The sequence below is a fragment of the Heterocephalus glaber genome, unplaced genomic scaffold (genome assembly GCF_053883595.1).
Source record: "Heterocephalus glaber isolate CG9 unplaced genomic scaffold, H.glaber_assembly_v1.0 deba00000738, whole genome shotgun sequence".
Lineage (NCBI taxonomy): Eukaryota > Metazoa > Chordata > Mammalia > Rodentia > Bathyergidae > Heterocephalus > Heterocephalus glaber.
The window spans coordinates 9,341,720-9,361,536 of NW_028258161.1; the positions used below are offsets into that span (position 1 = coordinate 9,341,720).

General features: G+C 41.6%; 1 protein-coding gene across 20 annotated transcripts in view; it reads right to left on the reverse strand.

Annotated features, from left to right (window-relative positions):
* Positions 1-19,817, reverse strand: part of Pard3 (par-3 family cell polarity regulator) — a 605,457-nt gene that overhangs the window by 70,746 nt on the left and 514,894 nt on the right. The window contains exons 23-24 of one of the 20 annotated variants that reach the window (XR_015449462.1): positions 16,221-16,476; positions 6,249-16,001 (exon numbers count right to left, since the gene is read on the reverse strand). The exons of the other annotated variants lie outside the window; for them this stretch is intronic. The gene's annotated coding sequence lies outside the window, so the exon portion shown is untranslated. Of the gene's footprint in view, positions 1-6,248; positions 16,002-16,220; positions 16,477-19,817 lie in introns of those variants that run through there. 20 annotated transcript variants of the gene reach the window in all.

A 19,817-nucleotide genomic window follows, 5' to 3' on the forward strand; every position in this document is an offset into this window, starting at 1 on the left:
CACCAGGCACAGACAGGTGAGGAAACTCAGGTCTAAGAGTGAGTTGTATATTTTGCACATGGTCCAAACTATTTTTAATCTCTGAAGTCAGGGGATAGACACTATGCCCTAAAACATGAGCTCTGCTGAAGTCACAGGAATATACAAACTGGTGGAAAGCAAGAACTCTCTCACTAGGTGAAGCTGGACCTACTGAAATACTTCCAACTCAGTGCAGGTCCCCATCAACAGCAGAATGCATAAAGAAAATGTGATGTAGACAGATAAACAAATTCAGCCATAAAGAATAACAAAACCATGCTGCAGCAAAATGGAGGGAATTGGAGGACAGGATGTTAAGTGAAAAAAGTCAGACATAGAAGGCAAATACTACATATTCACTCTCATATGTGGAAGTTATATACGGTTGAACTTAAAAGTAGAATAGTGAAGATCAGAGACTGGGAATTATATGGGGAGGAGTAGGAAAAGGATGGTTGGATTTGATAAGTGCACACTACACACACGGAAATATTACAATGAATCCCATTACTATGTATAATAATTTTTTAAAAAACCCATCCACTCCATCAAGCATCTTGAAAACTACTGTAAACCCTTTTCCTGCTAGTTTCTCTGTCTGTCCTTCAGGTTGCTATGTCCAGGGTAGAGCCAACACCTATCCCAGCTTGTATCTACTCAACGCAGTTCAACCTTTTTTTTCCCAATATTTTGCTGGTTGCTTTCTGCTTTGCAGAAAATCTTTCCGTATATTTGAACTACAGGCTCCTAACGGAGGTCTCTCCGTGGCAGACCTGGAAGTGAATGAGTGAATGGCCCAGCTGTGTGAAGACAGTGTCCTCCTGGATGTAGCAGGGAGGTGGGGACTGTGGGTCTCCCAGGCTGGCGCCCTTCCTGTCTCACCCACAAAATCTTCTTTGGTTCTTAGGGAAACCAGGTGGCTGTCACAGCACCTCCAGGCCTTCCAAAAACACATGAAATGACTGTGAACAGGGGGTAGAAATGGATCCCTCCACCCACATACCTACCCTCACTCGCAAATGATCTCGTCAGCCTCCCTAACCTACTGTGGAGGTAAAGGCATTAAAAAGAGACTATTTTTATGGCGTTCTAATTCTAAGGTTCAACTCAATTTTAAAGTTTAACTGAACCAGCACAAAGCCCCTAAAATGGATTTTTGAAGGAAATGAGAACATTGCTAAGGACAAGTCTTCCCTGAATTATACAAAACACCTTCTGAATTAAACAAGTAATTCTTTCCACTGAAGTATCTAATTTGAATTTAAACATTTCTTTACACGCTACTTTAATTAGATGCACATTTCTCTCTCAGCATCTTAATTTTATGCATTTTACACTTCTAAGCAGCTTGCTAGTGAGTATTGCTTATTTGCATTCATTTACATACAATTTGCAAGAAATGTTGAAAAACCTAGAAAGGGGGAGACTGTAAATTCATGGATTTTTCTCTAAATAAAAATGTCAATTCTATGAGGAAACAAACAGTGCATTTTTTCTTTGCTTACCTATAGTACTTTCAAGACTACTTTTAATATTTGTATACACAAAAAAATTCATTTAATGAATACTGGAACAGGAAGATTTTTCCCCTCCAAGTTAATAACAAAGATGAAAAAGTCTTCAAACTTCTAACCGTTTTCTTAATAAGATGAAACATCCTCAAACAGATGATGCCTCCTGAAAAATATTATTTGAAAAGTGCATCTTCTCATACAATAAGGACATATTTGATCAATTCTGCTCTAAAGACTCATTCAATTTAAAACCTATTTCTTTTAGAGATGGAGAGTTTATTCTGTATGATTTTCACTCCAGTTAACTGGATTTTCTCCACACCCTCCTCTCTTCTCTTGAGCCTGAATTTTTGTCACAATTATCATGGCCCATCCTTAGAAGAGCTCAAAGTGAAGCTGGAAGACTAGTTTGGGCCATTCCTTATCTGAGAAAATTCACTTGGCTATTCTTCAGAGATGCAAGTGGCTGATACTTCCCTGGGTTTCAATGCTCTGTACTTTTACGAGCATCACAAAACTCAGGGTCCTCCTCTCCCTGTGACCTCGGCCTGGGCTCAGAGAGGGCTCTGAAAATAGATTTCCTGCCACAGCTATCTCTGAAAGGACTGCGGAGGGAGCAAGGTGGAACAAAACACTTAAAATATGAGTGCTTTCGACATTAAAATTTTGTCTTTCTTCCACTGGAACATGGCAGGGAGCTCCCCGACCCAATCTTCATAAATAACACTGTACCCCCAGAAGCCTCTCCCCTCTGCACACTGAAAGCAATTTCCAGTTACTGCTTGGAGCCGCATGGAAGAAAGCTGCTTGTCCAAAATAGACATACTAAGCAAAATCTGAGTTTTGGCATTCTTCTAGCACTATAGTAACACCATCTGGCAGATGGAGTTTGTCCCTGGAAAAGAGACGAAGAGCCAGACAAGGAAGCTGCTGTCCAGGCAGGGAGGTGGCACCCCTGCCGGAGGAAGTGCCGGACACAGCGGGTGCCACTGCCTGTGTGGGCCACACGGGTCATGCACGTCCCTGTGCTGGGTCCCCCTGATGGGAAACCAAGATCTCCCTGAAAACACAAAAACAGATGCTGGGCTGGAGATGATCTGTCTAAAGTAAACAAATTAGAGAATTTAAACTTCAAGTCTGCTCTCTGGAAATCAACTAGGACCTCAATTTCCTAAAATAATTCAAGAAATCACTATGAATATCATGTTATATGCTAAATATTTTTTAAAGTTTTTATCATTTTTAAAAATAAAGACTTTTCTCCATTCTCAAGGCACTGTTAGGTGGATGATGGAGAGATGGGAGTGTGGACTGCAGATGATGTAGGAGATCAACAGGTTCATGGGGGATGGGGGAGAGGAAATACCATTTTTTTAATCTAAATACTTAAGAACTGCCTGAGACATAACCAAGTGGTACAACTCTTGCCTAGCACACACAAGGCCCTGAGCATCCCTAGGGCCACAAAAAATTAATCACTTAATTAAATGCTCAAGAATATTCAACTTATTAGATGTATAGCTTATTAAATATTTATTAAGGAAACTTACTAGTGGACTATCATTGTAACCTTACTTTCTACAAAAGATATAATTATATATATTAGACAAAGTAAAATTTGATGAACCTACCTATTAATTAAAATTTCATTATATATAGCTTTTTTATCAAACGGATTTATTACATTTGGTCTAACAGAATCCTGTCCCAATTTTGTGCCATCCTAAATTGTCTATAAATACCTCAAGATGTACCAAAGCACCGTCTCCATGTGAAGTTAACAAAAGAAATGAATTGCTTTATTTCATAAATAAATATGCCAAACAATGTCTCTTAAGGAAAAACATTATATTAGTGGTTTATCTTAGTGGATTAAAAAGAAAGCTTGTGTTATTATCTGTTTCTTTTTTTGTTAAGAATCTTTTTGTTTCTGTCTTGTACTGAGTAGTTTGAAGATAGTGATACGTGGTGTAGTAACTATTGTTATTCTCTTATTTGGTTATGAAAATGTTTTATTTTTTCATAAAATAAAAAGAAATACATTCCCTCAAAAAGGAGAAGCAAAATCCATAATTAATCAAGTAGAATAAGTTGCAAAAAAGTTGAATATAATTAACCCAATGTTTATGCTTTCTTCTTTAAATTTTTATCTTACCCAATCCTAAGATAAACTTAAATTTTTTGTGCACCCATCTTCAGGTCTGGATGAGAAACGGGTCCTTGGTGTTGACAGTGGGTGTTCTTCACCATGTTGAGCAATGTGTCTACTCTTTTCTTTGTTGATCAAGCAGGAAATGGCACTTACAACTGGTGTTTCTGTGATTAGAATGTGTAACATGCACATTCACAGAATAACAGCTATGAACACACAGGCATGCACGCATACAACGGTAAGGAAGTGAGTATTAACTAAGAGCATGCAGCACCCTGTGAGGTGCTTGTCAGAGTAAAGTCCTTTAAGACAGACAAGCATAATAAAAATAAAAACAAGCATTTACATGGCTTGTTGTATTGACCAACTTGGACAGGAGACCATCCTCAAGAAAGCAGCTCCAGCTCAGGAGACAAGATATATTTACATGACTAAGACTCCAAGAATGGTACATGAAGAAGGGACAGAAGCATCATGTGACGTGAAAAATGAGAAGTGACAAATAACAGGGGACATTTAAATGGACTTAGTCAAGTGAATGGGCACCTATGTGCCAAACCAAATCTTGGGCGGAGGTATGTGACATCATCCAACAGAACAGGACGGGCTCACCATACCTCCAAACCAGAGAACCTGGCCACTCACTAGCTATGACAGCTTGGGCAAGCTCACTACCCACTGCTCTATGCCTCAGCTCCCTGGTATGTTAAATGTGGCTGACGGCAGTAAGTCATCTTCACTGTGGAAGTGAAATGTGCAAGCTGAACACACATAAGCCTCGTGCATGAAATGTGCGTCCAAGAACTATTAGCTGTAATAGAACTGATTTACATTAAACTTACCTCACCCTCTTTTAGCCCAATTATTCATACTTATGCCATTTAATTTGTTCTCATAATGACTCTACCTATCCCCTTAATCAGTTTTGTAGCTGGCCTGGGAGCCCCCTTGTCTACAGCTTTCTAGAAATAAGTGACCCAGATGGAGTTCAAAGTGTTTCCATGCTCTGCAGGGTTACAAGCACACAATGACTACATCTCCGCTTTGTGACATAATACCTTTAAATAGAGTGCATTAAGTTGTGCTGCTTTAAGGCCTATCAAATCTAATTAAAGGGCACCATCATGTGAAAGTCACTTTATTTTTTCTAATCACCTTTGTTCTTAATATTTTGGAATTTCCCACTACCATTCTCTGGTTCTTGTGTTGGTGGCAATTTTTGATACAACACAGGATGGCCCTACCTCTCATTAAATTGACCAAGGCTTGAGATAAACAGGTTCCTCAGAGAAATTCAGAAAATCTACTATTTTCAGAAATAGTATTTTCATGATAGCAGTATTTTTAAAATCACATTTGACCTGTGCAGTACTTTTGGGTCACAGATATTTTTGCATTCTTTCCATTCTGATCACTAAGGCAGTTAAGAGAAGCCCACACCTAACACCTGTAGCTGGGAGACATCCTTTCAGGTGCCTCTCAAAGGTAAATCTTCTGTAATTCATGTTATTGTGACACATGAATTTTGTTGGTGCCCTCTGTGGAATTGTTGGATGTGTCTGGAGGCAAGTGGGCATAGTTCGTTATCTCTTTTACATCCGATCAGTAGATGTGCAAATATTCAGACTGAAACGAAGTTAATTTCAAGCATGCAATACCTTGAAACACTGTGTTTCAAGGTGTTCCTAAAGTGTGTATATATTCTCAACAGCACTGAAAAGGAAACTAAGCGGCCACCAACTGATCCAATTGAAAATATGGGAGCTATGAGCTGCAGAATACTATTCAGGCTTCGATTCCTGGTACCGGAAAAAAAGAATACTATTCAGCCATAAAAAAGAGCAAAATTCTGTCATTTTCAACAACATGGACGAAAGTGGAAATCATTATGTTAGGTGAAGTAAGCCAGACATGGAAAGACAAGGACTGCATGACTGTCACTCATATGTGCCACATAATCTAAAAGAGTTTATCTCAAAAGTAGTTCGGGCTAGAGTGATGGTTACCAGAGGCTGGGGAAGATTGGGGTAGTGCTAGGAAGGGGTGGAGAAAGGCTGCTCAATGGATACTAAGTCATAGGAATAGGTTCTGGTGCATTACTGGCAGCAGAGTGACAATACATGATAATGTACTATGTATTTCAAAAGTATAAAAGAAAGGATTCTGAATATTTTCGCCATAAAGTGGTAAATGAGGAGACAGATGTGTTTAACTGATTTTAAAATTATGCAATGTATACATGTATCAAATCACATGGTAGCCCACTAATATGTTTAATTTTTAAAAGTACATGCATGTGGGTTCACATACATGTGTGTGCACACATTTATCTCGTAACAGTTCACCACAGTGACCAAATACCATCTATTATTAGGAAAAAAACTTGCTTGTTTTTCAAGATTCAGTTGGCTTCTGAGAACTCACAGATGGTCTTAATGTTTTAATTACTCAGTCTGAGGAACTGATTGGACCAGACCTGAAATTAAACCTTCAACCTCCTGGTTTCTGTTTCACCAGCCCTCTGTTCAGACTGAACTTTTAGGGCTAGCTATTGTTTTCGCTCAGGAAAAAAACAGACCACCTGCCCACTTGCGCCCAACCTACCTCCCAGTTTCCAGCATGTCAAACCTTCAACAGTGTAAACATCATTAGTTTTCATTTAATTACTTTGGGGCATAAAAATGGCTCTAGCTTTTCTTTCTTGCATAGACCAGGTGTATACAGAGTAAGCCAGCAATTTCAGGCCTCCAGGTAGCCTTAAAATACCTTTTTTAAAGCATAAATTACATGGCTATTTACTTAAACTTTCTGGTATATTTTGCCAGGCAACCTTAGCTGCTGCTATAGTGTGTGTATCTGTTATTATTTAATGAAAAACATAAAAGTGAGGAGTGCTTTTCAGTCCTGGCCTTCACAGTGCAGCTCCTAACATAACAATGATAGCAGCAATTTTCCAGAAGAGGTGCAGAAATTAAAATTGAGAAAAAAAATCTATAAACAAGCAAATGCACCATTTCTAGCCAATTTTAAAATCACTTCATTTTCTGAGTTTTAAGGAACTGCATAGCTTCTTAAAAAGAAAATGAAAATCATGCATAATCATGACAATTATGACTTCCACATTTTTGTCTTTTTTTGCTGTAAACAAAACATTCTATTAGTGACTCAGTAAAAAATTTGCCATATTTCAGTAAGTTCCACCTGAGTACCAATTTTAACTCACAATTAATTAAAAATCCAGAAGAGTGCCCATTTGAAATCACTGCCTAGCACGTGTACATATGTATAAGGAGATATCTGGAAGGGCCCACAGTGATGGCGAACCTTTTAGAGCTTTCAATTATACAAACAGCCCTCTGAGGCACATGTGCCATAGGTTCACCACCACCAGCCAAGAAGGATGTCAGTGGGATGTAGGGTTAATTTTCTTTACTCTTTGTGGTCTTCTGCTGTGTAGAATTTTTATAATGAGCACTATTCCTTCTATTATGTAAAAGTTAAAATTATTCAACTATGGTAGAAAATTTTTACTGGGCATCATTTTGTTTCACAACAGTCAACTGAACCACCACTGCACTCTGATGACCTTTCACAGATCATGTTGTCAAAAACAATGAATCCCTTCAAAAGGTGTCATAGAATAAGCAAAACCAGAGAACAGTCAAAAAGACAACCCCAGACCTTGCGTGTATTAAGGACAGTGACATGATAACTGATCACTGCTGCACAGGTGCTGGGGTCCACCGTGGATGGGATGTTTAAAGGAAGGACAGCCCTGAGCCTGGGGAGTCACAGACATCCTGGACAGAGAGCTGGTGAGGATCCTCCCAGAAGTACTGGCACGAGCCGCAAGAGGTAATACGCGCTCTATGCTGACACCCTCAGTGGTTGTGAGCACAGGCAGAGCCCAGAATTCACCAGGCCATGGTTTCATGCTGGTGATTAGAGAACTTTGCTCTGCCCTACAGCCCCTGTAAGCACTTCCAGCCATAGTTACCTGGTGCAAGAACCAGCCTCCTGTGTCAGGGAACATTATTTTAACGATGGGTAATACTGTGGATACTGCCCAGTTGTACTTTTGCCAAAGACTAAAGAGTTAACAAACCCTTGCGTTAGGCAAGGCAAGAACCCACTTGTTGTCAGCAGATGGGATTTCTCTGCCTAGTTGCCTCAGCTCTAGCTGAGGAGTCTGTCCGAATCGGAAAAGAAGACTGCTCGCAGTCCCCTCTTGGTAACATCCATCCCATGGCTTACTTCTTGACAGCACAAGATGCAGCAAATAGACAACAAAGCACAGGGGCTGGCCAGGAGTACAGGGTGGTGACAGTAGGAAGAAGGGGACAGAGCCCAAGGCACTGGGCCACCAGCTCTGTCCACATTAGGGCACCGCTGTGTCAGGGACAGAAGTGCATCCAGAGGCAGGGCTGTCTGCAGCATCAGATGGCCTCTCAGGAGCTTCTCCATGCAGAGGCGGTAGGCCTCAGCCTCGGCCGGCTGATCCAGGGGACGGATGCCAACAAACTTACTGAAGAACACTGGGAAGCCCTGGCCTCCGCTGTCTTTTCTCCTTCCAAAGGGTGAGGGCCTGCGCGGGCGTATCCATGCGTACCTTGCGCATGCACGAACCTGCTCAGGGGAGCATCGTGCGTGCGCGGGCCTGGAAGTACGTGCCTGTCCATGCATGTCTGCGCATGCATAAGGGCGCACGCATATGTGCCTACGTGGGTGCACACAGACGGGCACAATGGCCATAACACCTTTGTGCGTCAGATCAGGTAAGGGCTGGTTCATGGTGGGGAAAGGCGTGGGACTCGAGACAGGGTTCCAGTCCGTCTCTGTCAGAACGCACTAGGTGGCCATAAGTCTTTAATGTCTCGCCTGTCAAAGAAGGATGCAGTCACCTACTCGGGGTCCTGAGGAAGGACCACGAGGTGAGTCAGATCTGTCTGCGTGCGGCCATCAATGAGTAAAGTTCACTAATGTTACTGTTAATGTGTGCTTCTCAGGAGATCCTGACATATCATTTGATAGCTACTGTGAGAAGCTCCTTGGGAGAAAAGACAGATTCTCTCATTATTTATAAACAATATTTTATACCACAGGCAGATCCTTATCTCAGCATAAATAAAAGTTTGTTTAAATAAATTATTCAAAACCCAAGGAGAGATACACTTATAAATTAGAAACAAATAAAAAGTCACCTCTATGAAGAGATCTGAGATGTTCTTCAGAGAGAAGTTCATCTTTTCAGAGTGCTGACAGTAACACTTTTATAAGAGGAGATGTGTTTTAAATTTTTAGTTTCAAATTAACATACAATGAAATGGACTTTCTGCAGTATACAGTTGTAAATGTTTAAATTTATTGTTCTGAGCACCAAAAAACCCACGAAAAACTCTTCTGTATATTGAAAAAGTACATGAATCTTCACCAGTCAAGAGATTTACATAACTATCCAGCATTAGGATCCATAGCTTCCATCACACCAAGAAACCAAAGAGGTAGAAGCCTAATTCTGTCTTGCAGAGTCACTGAGTACTTCTGCTGATCACTGTGCTGGGGTGCTAGGGAGACAACACTGAATTTCAAGACTCCCGCCCCAGAGCACTGCTCCTCTTAAAAAGAAACATTAGAGAGCTTCCAAAAATATCTGAAAGGCTTTTAAATCATGTTCAACTTTTCACAGATGACAAATGTGAAAGAGCCCACTGTGATTGTGAGCCACTCACTGAAGAAGAAAGCATCACTTCTAATCCAAATATCCACTGTTTAAATAACAGAATAGAGGTACAGTGCTGAGAGATGACCATATTACCCAGAGGGTCCAGAGACAGGTGAATGACCAAAACTATTTCTTCAGCATACTTAAACACTCATAAGACAAACTTTCTTTTATTCTAAGTCATGTGTTCACATATTGTGGCATTAGTTATATACATCAATATAACCAAATTACATTATAGAAACTATTTTTTGAGTTTATCTCCAATTGATTAACAGAGGAAAAAATGGGTCTAAATACTGTATATACTTCAAATGAATTTGGGGCACAGTCCACAAATGTGAAAGACAAGTGGCTTAGGTCCAGAAAAAAAAAAAGGAAATGCACTCAGTGATCATGGCCATCCTGAGCTGGCTGTAACTGAGAAGCAAACACAATGTCTGACATTCTGAGCTTGAATCCACTGAGATGTGCATTTAAACATGACCAAATAGGCATAGCTATCTTGAGCTAACATGCCACTCCCCTCCACCCAGGCTCGCTGCCACCTGAGGCCCCAGTCTACCTGTCCCCAGTTTCTCCCTCTGCCTTTGACAAGAAAGCATGATGGTTTAATTCTGAAGGTCATTTTCCATCATGTTGGAGTGTAGGTATACCACGAGAGAGCTCTGTGTCTATTTGATTCTGCCAACAGAAAAGCAAAACACTCCAATTTACACACCAAGCAACCGAAGAATGAGGGCAAATAGATTAATCACCAACAGCTCATATAGAGAAATTCTCACCCTACACACAGGTCAAGTGAACCATGCTGTTCTGAGGTTGGTAAAGCTCCCAACAACACAATCCTCTGCATTTATCTGCGAAGCTTCCAAGGCAAACAGCGCTAAAACTCTGTCAGAGAAAAGATCTACCTGGAATCCACACATGCGAGCTCTGCTACTGTACCAATCAATCACGAGCTCTACCACAGGAGAAACTGTGCTCAAGTTAGGAAATAGGGATAATGTGAGATGCTTTGTTCACAGGCAAGAAGAGTTTCAGAGAGACCTGGTCTACTTCAAAGGATGAGATGCCTCAAAGATGCCCCGTCATGTTATCTTTAAGTCAGAAGCAGCTGGATTGTACGGATATTCATAAATCAGAATTCTATCACTTGATTAGTGGTTTCTGAATAGTAAATGCATTGACTAAGCCTAGATCTTATTAAGAAAATGGAAGATATATGGAAAGTTAAACAGCAACATTCATTGATAATGTTGATAGTATTGATTTTAATAACATATTACCTTTTCAATGGAAGTAACAAGGAACTCTGAATTAATTTGCAGATTATCTTTCTTGATGTGGACATTAGCCGGCCTAAGGTTTTGACCTTGTGCCATCTATTTTATGGCCTCCTCTGCTGAGATGCATAACTTTATAAGTAGAATGATTGTTAATTTGGCAAACTTTGGATTTGGTTCTCATATCTAATTACAAGCCCATTAATTTTTATAATCAGATTAAAGAACTCCAATAAAACTTTCAGTGACTCAAGGGAAAGGTAGTTTTAGACAGTCACCCATAATTAAACAAAACGATTGCATGTGTATCCTTACGGCAAATGTAAGGTGTAATTTGAGTCTGGGGATGATCCTCAAAAAATTAGAAACCACCACGTTGTAAGCCTTTGCAGCATAAGCACATTTCATCAATAGCAGCCCCAGGATTCTAGTGAAATCAGTTAGGTGTGTTATATATTTAACAATGGAAAAAAATCTTTGATTTTGTATTTCTCAGCTAAGAGATAGCTGATACTGAAGTCATTGGAATTTTCAGGTGTGAATGAGCGGGAACTGAGATCTTTCACAGCTGCTTGTTGAACTTGCCTAATCTGACTATATTTAGCTTTTATATTGATATCTGAGCTCAGTTAAAAAATATGCTTATGCTGGCCTAAATTTTCTTAAAATATGACACAGACCAGGAATAATGAAGAAAAATGTTCTAATGTTTTAGAAAACAAATTTGTATTCGAATCCCTCTGTAGTGTTTTTTTAAAAAATTATTTTTAAGCAAAAATACTTCCTTAACTCTGTTTATCGTTATCTGTTTTCAGAAGTACAATGAACCTTCATCAGTAGGACTTGGGGAGGGATCACATGCACAGGCCACAGAGGGGCTGGGGTTCAGAAAGATATCAGACTCCAAGAAGGAGGGCATGATGGGTGCTCAAGGTCAGAGCCCGTGGTGCTCCAGGAGGAGGAGAAAATGTGGGAAGCAGAGACTGCCGGGGAGAAGTGGAGGACTCACCTTAGTGCGATGGTCCCAGCAGCTTGCCACTTTTCTAACCTCATCTGCTGTCTTGTAGAAGCAAGATCACAGCCAAGGGCCCTCTGACCTTTGTGGGGGTGGCTCCAGCAGCTGGCAGTAGGCAGCACCTGAGGCACATGCTCTGGATAGAGCTGCCCTGTCACCCAGGGTGGGGCGTGGAGGAGAGGCAGCCACTCTGTGGCAGGAGTGTAGGAGGGATGCACAAAAGACGCTAGAAAGCTTTTCCACACATACAGAACTTGAGGCGGTCACACACATTATTGTACTGATCCTGCACCGCAGGCCTAGGAGGGGAGGAGGAGGGGAGGAGGGTCCAGAAGCAGGTGTGCAAGGCAGCGGTGGTCAAGGAGGAGCAGGAACCATGTGGAGTCCCCGCACACAGACGGACAAAGAGCAGCAGGCCGGCTGCTCCAGACCCTCTGGCCGTGGTCTTCACCCTGAGTCTTTAGCACACTGTGGAACTAGACCGCAGGTCTCAGATGTCACAGGCTATCGGGACAGAGCTCCAGCCAGTCTGACATGCCCAACAAGTAGGAAACGGGTGGCATTTGCTGTGAGCAAGCCCCCTGTATCCCCTCCTGCAGTTCCTGAGATGGGTCAGGCACCTACAGATCCGTATCGTCCCCTCATTCCAAAGGATCAATGAGGGACTATGGATTATGTGGTTTCCCCACAAAAGGGACCTGGTTGTCACCCTGTGCCCAGCTTTAGGCCCCATCTGTGTGGGGTGTGAGCATGCAGCAGGTCAGCCTGTGTACCTGGTGAGCAAGACCTCTCTGCCTATAATGTAAATGGAAACAAGACCTAACCCACAGCAGCAATTCACTCCTAAAATATATTTCCCCTTTCTCGTATACAGGGGCTCATGATTGGCTAAGGTTCAGCCAATTCTGAGCCAGTTGGCTAAGGTTCCTGATTATTGTCTATTCTGATTATTCTGTAACTCTTGGGGGGCAAAATCATTTAAAACTGAGCACAGCATTAGGTCTTTCAATAGGCGCTCCTTGCACTAACTGAGGTAAATGGGGAACATAGCTTTCGCCACGACCAAATTTAATGTAAATAAGTGGACAGAAAAAGTGAAATGGAGGGGGAGGGGACGCTCAGTGAAAGCACTTGTAGAGGTGAGGATAGAACAACTGCCCCATCCTCTGATGGAAGTCAGAGGTCACCGCAGGCTGGGACACCTTGGATCAAGTTTCACTCCCTTCAAGACAAAGCAAGTTACATAAATAAGGCAGAGTCAGTGAAGGGTCAGATGCATACATCACCCTTTTCTTTTACCAAGATGCTTTCCCTGCTTACAAATCCCCAAACACACACTAGTAAAAAGACGCAGTAAATGTTACAGAACTCCCAGCTGATATAAATCAGAGCAGTTTTGTTTTACATCTCTCAATCTGAACTTTAAATAAAGATAACCAGTATGATTCTAGTTTTTCGAATGAAATCAGTGTCCTTTAGAATGGACACTGATGCTTTATAGAAAACTTAAAATGGATGGTTTTTTAAAAAAATGTGTCCTTTTTCACAAAATAGAATTTATTTTTATGTCAAAGAGGCCATTATCTAACTTTTTGTAAGAGAGAAAAAAGAATTGAGCTCTCTCTGGACAAAATCTGCCTGGAATTTTCATGCAAAGAACATACCTTTCCAATTCTTCAAAGCTTGAATATTCACTGTGGTGTAAAACAATTGAAAGTACTTTTGCTAATAAATGAGCAGCTTTTAGCCATAAATCAGCAGAAGTGCATTTTTGAGATATAGCCCTGAACATGTGATTTACTTTTTCTCTTCTATGTATCTTCTAAAATAAAAAATCAGTTTCTGTCATGGTACAAGTCAAATCAGGAATAATGAGACATTCTCTAAAGTGCAAATAATAGCATTCATTAAAGAAGAAGTATTTTAGCAAAGAAAAGTAATTGACAATAAGGATGACGCATAAGTGAAGATTGCCTGCAGGTGGCCCGAACGTGGGAGGCAGAACCAAATTACAGAGGTTTTGTATGACTGTTTATTCAGTTGTTCAATATGAGAACAGCCTGCCGGTGACTTCTCATCTAACACTACTAATGATTCCCCTTTCTGTCTCCCAACATCACATCCTTGCCAGAATCACAGGGCAATGCCAGGCCTTTAAATATGATTTTCCCAAGACCGTTTACTAAGACATCACACCTCATGAGGCGCTGAGGCCCTGAGGCCTCTATAGCCCATTGCTCTTGAGTCCCAGGATTAAAGACAATGGGCAAGAGAGGCAGCGAGGGCACTGGGAAGGTATCACACATGAAGCAGAGGTTCCAGGTCCTCCCTGGGACCAGGAGCTGTGTGGCCAATCATCAGAACTTTCCAAGATGCTTCACAATGGCCCCCTTGGAGTTGCATTCACAAAACCTCCAGGAGCCAGCAGGACCCAGGCTGCTCTGTGCCCATCAGGTGTGGAACAGGGTCTCTTGGTCCTTTCAGCCTTGTACAGTCACAGTTTGGGTGCCTCTAAGAAAATAATAAAGCGTGTCCCCAGTTCTTCAGAGAACACTGAATGCTTGAAATCTCTGTAAAAAATGTTTATTAGAACTTCCCCAGGAATTTAAATACTTCAAGTTCTTTAAACATTTAGAAGTGTGTATATATAATATATAAAATATACCATATATTACAAGTACAGTATTATATATATAAGAATATATAAAATATATACATCTGTAGTGCACATACACATTATGGCTAGTGGGGAAAGTAGTATTATTTGAGAATGACCTTTTAATGCAAACTAAATTTTCTTAATGTTTTGACCAGGAAAAAAGAAAAGCAAATTTTAATCCAGCCATTTTAAATTAGCTAGAAAGGGAAAAAATTACTTCAGATATTTCTTTCTACTTCGGTAAGCTAAGAAGCCCTTATTCCTTTAAATTCCATTTCTTGGGTCAAAAGATGAACAACATATGAATGCATCAGTTGTTCTAATGAGAAATAAACTGCATTTCACAGGAAACATTTTCTCATCAAAAGTCTAACCAAGTATTTAGTGGGAGGATTATTTGGTTATCAGAAACCCAAAGGATTCCATATTATTTAACTTCTCTTAATGCCATGCTAGTAAGTACTGTAGAATGGAAGGGCGGGACCGACATGGAGACATTGTCAGTGCCGGTACTGGAATCTCTGTGAGGACACTGTTGCAGAGAAGTAGAGCATTGCTGTTTCGGCCTTTTTGTGAGATAACTGATAGTAAAATGAATGTCAAATACAGTACTGATGTGTGGGAAGAGGGTGTAGAAACTAACAATTTATCAACAGGAAAAATATTCCTCAATTCAGATTTCCTGACCAGGAGCAAAAAAATACTGGAGTCAGAAAGACATGGGCTCAGCCAGGTGTGGTGGCACATGTCCATAATCCCAGCACTCGGGGAGGCTGAAGCAGAAGGATTGCAAGTTTAAGCCTACCCTGGGCAATCAGCAAGATGCTATCTCAAAAAATAAAAAAGGGCCGGGGCTGTAGTTCAGTGCAAAGGCCTTGGGTTCAGTCCCTAGTGAGAGAGGCAGAGACACAGGTTTAAATCCTAGTTCCATCACATACTACCTATGGGGTCTTGGCTGAATCACTTCCCTGCATATTCTGAGTACTGAAAGTGAAATATATATAAAAAGTGCTCACCTCACAAGGATGCTGTGAAAGCTAAATGAGAAAATGCATGAAATTCTTATAAGAGAAAGCACTTAATAAATGTTAGTTATTATTACTTATCATTAACATTTGTAATCATAAAGTTGTAATGATAAAAGTGTATCAGGATAGTGACATTTATAGGTAGAAATCCAAAATAGGTATCCAATGTGATTATCATTCATATAAAAACTACATCAATTACCAAAAAATCTTGCCTAGTGGGCATTAGATCCAGCAAACTTCCAACACATATTTTTCTAACATTAGCCACAGATAGCAGAATTCACTCCAAAATGCAAACATCTACAAGACACTGTCTTGTGTAACATGTGCACAACGCATGGCCAGGACTAAGGATTTCCCAGCGTACAGCACGTGGAGGTATCTCACATACCTCCTGTTACCACAATTAACGTATGCACACACTCACGTGATACACATCTTGTAGTGATGGAGAGAAGAGGATTCGGGAAGATCTGAGCAATATCTGGCTTTCATTTCCTTCTCCTAGTGAGTACAGTTGCGGCTTAACTCTTTGGCGACATGGTAGCATAAACCAGAGCCACTTTCCACAACGAATTGCCCCGCGCCATCTGCATACATGCTGGATGAGGCACAGGAGGGACCAGTGATGTGACACCACCTTCCCCATGGGAACCTGCTACCTGCCTTCTGGAACATCTCTGCCATGCTCCAGGCAGGGAGGGATGCCCAGTGGTGCCCAGTGGAAATAATTTATCGCTGTCTCCCCGGTGACACAAACTTTCTACCTGGGAAGATGCCTTGATTGTGAAGCAGGAACGATTCCACATGTGTACCCTACCTGGGAGACAGTCACCACATCGCTGTCCTCACAACCATGGCCTGGACCTGTTTCTCAGGCAATGTGCTGGTCTGGAAGGACCTCGGCCACCTGACTTCCCAGATGACTGGGTTTCAGAGCATGGTGGAAACCAGTTCTTCCGGACTTGAGTTTTCAGCAAGCGTGGTGGTAAGGGCTTTAGTAGCACACTCCAATGTGGCCCTCCAATATAGGAGGTGACAATGTACTGCTTCCCACCTGTTAGTGTAGGTGGTAACTAAGGAAAGGAAAGGAAAAGGAAGTTACATTTTACTTCAGTCTGAGGAAGGTACATCGCTGTATGTGTGCTATCTCATTTAATCACTACTACTTCACTGGAGTGTCATGAGACTTGAGAACAGATACACCACCCTTTGGCCTGTGGCTGGCACACTATAAGCACAGATAAATGTCCACTCTTTTCCCTTGACCCTCAATTCTTACATTTCTGTGAGGTCACTGTAATCACAACCAACCATGGGATTTGGAAGCATGTCTGGGGTCGTAAGGACAGGAAGTAGCTGAATAAGGACTCAGGACCAAGTCTTGCCCATCTGACCCCAACGCCCAAGCAAGGCCCTTTCCTCTCTGCGAGGCACCTTTTTCAAAGTATATATTTCCTCTTTAGCACCATAGTCATGCTAGAGGGAAATGACTGTGCATTCAGAAATGCTCAGGGTCTGGAGAGGGCATGTGCAGAGAGGAGGAGGAGGACACCAAAAGGCAAAGCAAAAGACAGGCAGGCAGAAATAAGACAATGGGGCAGGGAGCAAAGTTTTAGCTAAAACATGAAAGTGGCGATGTCTCTCCGTTTCATCCAGAGTCTCCTTGGTCGTCAGCATCAAGCATTTCTCCTTGATCGACCTAACGCTTTGTTTGGAGACACTGTCCTTCCTTTCATCAATACCTGTGAGTACCTCCTGTAAAATGTTACTTAGGACTGTGGACAGGAGGCGTAGCTCAGTTGTAGAATGCTTGCCTCACATGGACAAGGCCCCAGGTTCAATCCATAGTACCAGAAAAAAGAATCTGACAGTGCCCTAGATTTTCTCTTCTGTTTCCATATCCTTTAGTTCTGTATTTTGCTCCAATGTGTGCTCATTCCTCCCACTCTGTGCCTACTAAGTGAAGTGTGCTCAAATCACTACTTTTAAAAAAATTTATAATGTTCTTGGATGAGTCACACTGGGGAAATCAACACTGTTAATTATTTCTCTCCCCACTCATGCCTTTGTTTATGTTTCCACAACCTCCCCAGTATATTTTTTAAAATACATCCAATAAAATCATACCTGAATTTGAGGTCCTGTTAACACAGGTCCATTCTTCTGGATCTCATGGCTGTCAACACATCATTGGGCAGGCTCCTGTCTTTCACATTTGTCTAGCCTGACCCCTGATGGCAGTGTTCTCTAGCCCAAATGAACATCATTGTTTTTTTGCTCCCACCCCAGTTCTATTTTAATCATTCAAAAGTCAGAATGGTTTGCTAAGCATTCAGGGCTGCAGAGATACACAGAAAAGGGCTTCCCTTAGTGAAAACACCTCCTATTATGTTACCATAAAATGTTCAAAGTACTAGGCAGACGAGACCAACACCATGCTTCGTGTGTCACGAGCCTGGCAGAGGAGGAAACAATGAGCAGGTGGGTGAGGTGCTGAGTGGGTAATAGGGCTGAGGACAGGCTGGGCATGGTGACTGACGTGCTAGGCTGTGGCCCTGTAACCAGCAGTGGGCCTGGGTGGGTGGATGGGGTGAGAAGGTCACTATGAAAGGCCATTATGCCATCCTAAGTGACCTGGTCAGAATCCTTCCTGTTGAGGGAGGACTGGAAAAGAGACACCTGTGATTAAAAACTAGTAAGGAGGCTCTTTTGCAAGTCCAGGAAAGGATGGCCTCCCTTCGCCAGCACTGCCTCCAGCCCTCAAACCCAGAGGTGTCATCATGAAGTTAAGCTTGGCGGTCCTCCTCCAGCACCTTCCTCCTCTGTTCCATGCTTCAAATCACCTCCAGGCAGCTGACAACTTCACTGGCTTCTCTTTGTCCTTCCCACTCACTGCCATGGGTATTATGGAACCCTCCCAGGGCCTTTATCAGATGAAGCCAACATTTATTCCATCCTCACACCTTCTGTTCCTCTTGGGACTGGAAAACCTATGATCTAACCTGATAAAAGTCACTGATGAAATAACTGTTTACTGAGGAGTCTTGCGTGGATGAGGGGAAGATAAAAGGGAGGCCCTCCAAGGGGTTATAATCCTGTCCTAAAGATAAGATCCTACCATAAATACCAGGAGTAAAGGAAGAACAAAGGCCTGCCAGGGCAGCTCTGGATGGGAGGCAATCTGTTACTCCACATTTTACCACTGTCGCTCAATGAGAAAGAACTACTGATTGGCTTGGGTTTTTTTTGTATTTTACAGTTTTTATTTTGATTTTTTTTTTAAACAGGGAAACTTTATATTAATGTTTGTGAACTCTTGATAAGTAGACTGCCTACATTTATAGCTCTCTGGGGTCCACACGTTGGGGCGGATGGGCATGTGTGATTTCAGACAGCTGAGTGAAATCGCTGCCATCACCACTCTGGCCATACCTGCAGTTTTTACTGAGGCATTCACTAATTCTCCCTTACACAGGTCTGCGGGTTTGGTAAGACAGGAGAGACACGCAGCATAGGGACCACCTCCACCCTCCCCAGTGGCTTTTGCCTGTGGTCCCCACCACCATAGATAAACGAGGGGAATGGTGTTCGCTCATGGAGGGTTTGTCATCCTGTAACACAGGCCTGAGAGTATTCAGGAGGAACCTTTAACAACTCTCAGGACAAGGAAAAACATCAGAAGGTGACATTTTGAAGATAATTTAAAATTATAGATTTGGGATTTTTCAGAAAAAGGAAGAATCTGGGGTGAGATTTTCTTTTCAGCACTTCAAAAAGTCTAGGCCATTTGAAAAATCTAAAATGAAGAAGTCTGGTTTTCTTGTAAGGGTCAGACTCAGCTAGGGCTTACTGTGTTAGTTTTGTGGAGGGAGGTCATGTGGGCATGGATTATAATGGCCCATTTTACTTCCTAGGCCTCCCTCCTCTATTGGCAATTCTAGGCACCTTCCATATATCCCGCAATAAAAACAATTAAAATCTCATTAAAAGATAAAACCTAAACCTATGCCAGTAAACGCTATCCACACTCCAAATACATTGGTTTTGCATCACACTTGGACGGTATAAAATGGGTAAGAATGTTGTGAATGTTGCAAAGCCTTATTGAGGATGGCACCAATCCCAAGAGGTCAACTTGGAAACTACAATTAAATTGGTAAAATGTGCCCAGACTTGTCAAATTTTCAGGTGTGCTTTCCATGAGGATTGTGTTTAAGAGATTTCCTACGTTTTATATGAAATTCTGTTTCTACTTGTAATAAAGTAAGGGAGATATTTCTGAGATAAATGTACACTGAAAAAAATACATAAAATGTCATGACATGGAAGCTGAAATGTCACTTTCAAAAATCTATCCTTTCATCCAATTCATAGCACATATGTTTCACCAGAGAGCGTGGAATTTGCTCTGTGA